This window comes from Triticum aestivum, chromosome 2B (genome assembly GCF_018294505.1).
Source record: "Triticum aestivum cultivar Chinese Spring chromosome 2B, IWGSC CS RefSeq v2.1, whole genome shotgun sequence".
NCBI classification, from domain to species: domain Eukaryota; kingdom Viridiplantae; phylum Streptophyta; class Magnoliopsida; order Poales; family Poaceae; genus Triticum; species Triticum aestivum.
In genome coordinates this window covers 177,614,244-177,619,524 of record NC_057798.1, presented here as the reverse complement: position 1 = coordinate 177,619,524, position 5,281 = coordinate 177,614,244, and the positions used below count along the sequence as shown (strand labels likewise).

The 5,281-nt window shown below is 41.6% G+C and overlaps 1 long non-coding RNA gene across 2 annotated transcripts; it reads right to left on the bottom strand.

Moving 5' to 3' along the window:
* Positions 1 to 226: 226 nt before the first annotated feature.
* On the bottom strand, positions 227 to 3,955 carry LOC123040990 (uncharacterized). 2 transcript variants are annotated; one of them, XR_006418344.1, is made up of 4 exons: positions 3,709 to 3,955; positions 1,732 to 1,846; positions 1,263 to 1,643; positions 227 to 564 (listed from the first exon to the last, which is right to left on the bottom strand). It is a non-coding gene; the product is annotated as an uncharacterized lncRNA (long non-coding RNA). The 2 variants fall into 2 exon arrangements; XR_006418345.1 differs by having other exon boundaries at positions 227 to 561.
* Between the last annotated feature and the right edge of the window lie 1,326 nt (positions 3,956 to 5,281).

Here is a 5,281-nt window from a genome sequence, read left to right as displayed (position 1 = left end):
CCCTGATATAGCAATATGGCATGTCTATGTCTCGTTTCACAACTAAAATTTCATTATATGTTCATAGGGAGTTTTGGGATCCAAATACCAATTCTGAATAGGGGTCACTTTGGAGCTCAAAGCATGGAATCGATTGACTTTCAAACTTACATGAAATTCTGCACATATTTTTGCTAACATAGAATCTCAAACATTAAGCCAGAAAATAATGTCAAGCTCAAATAGGGATTAGTAACGCTGACTGGACTGCTTAATCATACTCCAAATGTTTAGCTTTGTTTGTCTCAGTGTTTCAGAGAGCCTTCTTAGGCCAAAAGGTATAGTACCAACACCACAAAAGGATAATAAAACAAAGTATGAACCTTTTTTATACTTATAGCACCAGAAAACATGACTTGCGACTCATGGATGGTGAATTCAGAGGATATTTACAGAATATGTTGAGTATCGTCAGCACAAACGAGCTCCCCCGGGACCCTTTGCCATCCATCAAATATTTACCATACCGGAATCGGAATGGCCTTTTAGTTACTCAACACTTTATTTGTTCTATTGAAGACACTGCTGTAAGGAAGGAAAAAGAGAAAACATGGTAAACAAATTCAGGCATTTATTTCAGGAAATAGAGAAATAGTAATTTTCCCGCGTCCTTTGTATTTTGGGTGAAATAAAATAATCTTTGAACATGTATCTAAAATAAATATATAATGGTATAATTATAACTGTACAATTCTTAAAATAGAAAGATCTGAAGGAAAAAAGGAAGGTCGGCCTGAACTTGCACCGTCAGTTTAAATGGGCGTGATACCCCAGAAATTGCAGTCCAGTATTATTGCTTGTTTCCTCTAGAGCATATGGACAGAGCATAATATAAATGTGTTTGATGACCACAAGTTAACAACCAGACAAATCTAAGGTGGCGTCTAATCTTCGTATTTGGGCTTATCGTTCTAAGGATGCCCAAAAGCCGCACTGTAACAACGAGTATAAATTCTACTATGATGCCTAATTCAGGCTTTTCTCCATTGTCCACAAATATAACATTTCAATAGTCCGCATAAGCCCTGAACCTACTGCACTCCTTAATTTAATGTTGAGGTGAGCAAAATGCATGTTGTAGTTTCCCTAAAGAAAGTTTGAATGGGAGTGACTGTTGTTACAGTCACATTAGCAGAAGTAATAGATGAATCTAGATTGTTATCCTTGAGATCAGTATTGTTCATATAAATAAATCTATGAACCGTGATACTTACGGACAGTACCTCTGTAGTCTATGCGAGAGCCTGAGTGCAACTTCATGTTAGCAGACGCTGAGAGTAGCATGTACTTATTGCGGTGCAAGTCTGCTCGAGATGAAACTGCTCCTATTAGCATGTTAGCACTCGCTCAGACGACCACCTGTAGGGTTGCCTTGAACTGGCTGGTGTTGACCGTAACACCTCACGTGATGTCCAATTTGGACCTGAAAGTAGAGCAGCTGCACAATTCTTAGTGTGGCGGTGTTCCTGACGATGATCGAGTGACTGTAGCAGAATGATAAGTGTGCACTTGACGGTGAAACATTCGACCTCCACCTTCTCTGCGACGGTGAAGAACTTGTTGATCTCTGCCGCCGCTGGCATCCTTTGATGTTACTTTCAGGTCTAAATGGAATGATGTAGCGGTCGTCAGTGTTGTCGATACCTCCTGCATTTGTGTTTTGATTTGCTCGCTTAAGGAATAGATTTATACCTCATCCATCAATGAAACACACAAGCTGGAAAAGCAGGGAAAGCCTAGCAGTTAGCACAACTTCCTTCAGAGTTCAGAGTCCACGTGGTGTCAGCATTATATGCAAATCCAAAAGCTGAAAATAGCAATATGATCAGGTCAGATGTCTTTATCTATACCAATATAAAAAGACCCAAAGAGGCAGATCCAATTAATCTCGGCCATCAAATCATGTCAATCCAATGACCTAAACTGCTTCAATGTCGAGCGCTCAATATGTTTAACGTGTAGTTAGTCTCATGCCAAAGAGCAGTGCTACACACACGATGATGTGCGCACGATTCATGCACGACAACAGATCCCTGTCCGTCCATGCATGTAGCAGAGTCCAGCAGACCGTTTGATCCCGCATCGTTCATCTGTCGTGCATACTGTTGTCGTCTGCGCAGCAGTTCCGCATGCCAAATATAGTGCCAATCACATAATAACATGCAAATAATATTCTACTTAATATCCGGATGCACTTAATATACTTCTAAATTAACGTGCATTGCACGTACATATTGACTAGTAATGAAAAGTATCAAAACATGTTGTGTGTATAATGCAGCCAGGGGCTAAACTAACATGCGCAGACAATTTGTAAGAATACACCTTCACATTCACAGAATCACCGAATAACAGATTCAATTAGAAATTATTTTCTCGCATTCCGTAAAATTTTAATTCTTGTTTGCTTAAACAAGCAAATGTAGAGGGAGATCATCATACCAAACATCTTAAATATCTAGATGACAAACAGAAGCTAAAAAAGGCTGGAACTGATGTGCAACAATCCTTTTATGCCCAGCTCAAATAAAATGTATAGGAACCATAGTTTTAAATAGCCAGCTATAGCCCGCTATGACCTTTTCAGCAGGGTGCCGCTAAATAGTCTCATGTATAAATAGCCCGCTATAGCTCCGCTATAGCTGATTTGGAGGTCCGTCGCTATTTAGCATAGCCCACTATTTAAAACACTGATAGGAACATAAGTATCTAGTGCATATCGCATATTGAAATTCTAGGAACAATTGATTTTAGATGTTGATTTCTTAACGTAACACCTCCTTAAAACAATCTTACGATATTCTCACAAAAGAAAAAAAATCTTATAGTACGACTAACTGAAGGTTGATAAATCCAATTCGATCATTAGATGGGACTGCAGTGAGGGATGTCTATACATTACAGATTTGAATTAGTGTGCTAATTTAATCTAGCTGGAGTGTAGGTTGAAGAGCACCAAGTGTCAAAGTTTCCTAATCCAATTGATTAGTATAATATATTTTCCAACATATGGATCGCATATTGTCTTTGCCACACTAATTATTTTGCATATTGCCTGCTATAAACATAGGAGAGCTATTGGGCTAATCATGTTTATACATCACACAAATTGATGAGGGGGTGAATAACACTCTAAATGATTAGTTTAAAACCTTACCAGGAAAGGCCACATGTCATAAATAAACAGGTTCATCTAGCAAAAATAAACGGCATGGGTTAACCACTGTCATACTTTTGACAACGAAACAGAGGTTGAATTATGGCAAATATAATCCTGAAACAACAAAGGATAAAGAAATGACACATTAGCTAGCGTACCAAGTAAAACCCCGTTCATTCTCTGGACATTTCACATACGAGGTATGACGGAATATCATGTATCATCGTCTGCAGTTTCCCGTAATCTAAATCTCATAGAGGTCAAATGACAGGATCATGTAAAGTCAATCATGAAAAATCAGATTGGATTGCTTCACCAACAACCATGAGACAACTAAATCCACGAACGCTAGATTAATCCTGAGATCAAAGCGACCCTGCGCACGAACCCATCACCAGGCAGATCCTTGGATCCAAACGAGCAGCACATGAATCAATTACGAGGAAGCACGCATCGAGTCCAATTCAAAGAGAGAGAGAGAGGAAAGGGGACGGATGTCTCTCGGTTACCTGGCAGAGCTCCTAGTAGATTGGGTCCAAGGGGGGGACCAGGCAGCAAGCCTGGTAAGCTATCTCAAAAAAAAGAGTCGAAGAGGGAGCGTGGCGGCGAGGCGTCTGCGCATGTGATTGCAGAGGAGTGGAGAGGGGGAAATGAAAGAAGAGAGGGAGACGAATATTTGGGTCCGCGCGGGGACGCGATGACATAGCACCAACGGCGGTGTGCGAGGTCGTGGGGAGGCACGACGGCGGATTGGATGAGGCATATGTGCGCTCATTTTTTCTTTCCGCCGGTTTTGCGGGACATGGGCGAGAGGGAGGAGTGAGCGTAGTCGCCGCACAAAGCTCTTTTCATCCATTGGGTGCGTGAAGATTCGTCACGCATTTATTTTCAGTTTCTGCTATACAACATCTATACCTGACAAAATACAGTGAACGAACCCCATCAAAATTATTACATGGGCCTACCTTTGATAGATGCATGCATGCTCCTCTCACTCACGTAGTGTAGGACACATGCGTGGCAGCAAAAGTACATGTGCAGTCTTTCTCCTCTCTTACACAACAAATCCACATTTCTATTTTACCTATGCTAATTTAAATCATTTATATATTTTAGACCAAAATTTTAATTTTGAAACTATTTATATATTTGAACTTTTGGCGCACAGATCTTTAAAACAAGGCCAATCTTGAATATATTTCGTCTAGTTTGAGTTTTGTTATTTCAATCATATCCCCATTTTAATATATATTGATCAGTGAAATCTGTTTTTGAAGCAAGTGAATCCACCTTTCGAAACGAGTGCAATCCATTTTCTGAAATGAGTGAAATCTGTATTTTAGAATTAGTGAAATATGCACTACAGGAATTACGCACTTTGCCGTCAGCCATGGCTGACGGCAAAGGAATGGATGTCTGGCGGCAAAAACCTTTGTCGTCAGCCAGCAGACGGCAACAGGTCCGGCTGAATAGGCTACAACAAAGGCATCTTTGTCGCCTGCTGGCTGACGGCAAAGCTGCAAAGGGCTTTGCCATCTACTGACAGACGATAAAGAGCCTGGACGGCACACATGCACTACAAAAAAAAGACACATCCGTGACATTTTGGGCCGAACGAAATTTTTTTCTGTCATACATATGACACTTCTATGACGATAATTATGACAAAACCCGGTATCATCATAGATGTGGTGGGCTCCTACTTCTATGACAAAAAAAATCATGACAGAAAATGGGTTTTTCGTCCTGGGCGGGCCGGAGACGCAGCTGCATGACATTCTTTGGGCCGTCCATGACGGAAAAAACCGTGGTAGAAGCGAGGGGAAGGAAAATTCCGGGGAGTTGCCGATTACGGTGGGAGGTCGGGGGCCGAGCGATGCGCGTTTCTCTCGCACACGTACGCGCGTGTGTGCGAGGCATTGGCTCTAACTGAACCCGAGCGAGGCGTTGGGCTCTAACTGAACCCGAGCGATTGCACTGCAGGCTACGCGTTACTGAACCCGAGCGATCGGTCGATGGCTGTTAACTGAACCTGATGGAGCGATTCCTTTGCTACTGCTGCTAACTGAAGCCGATCGATGC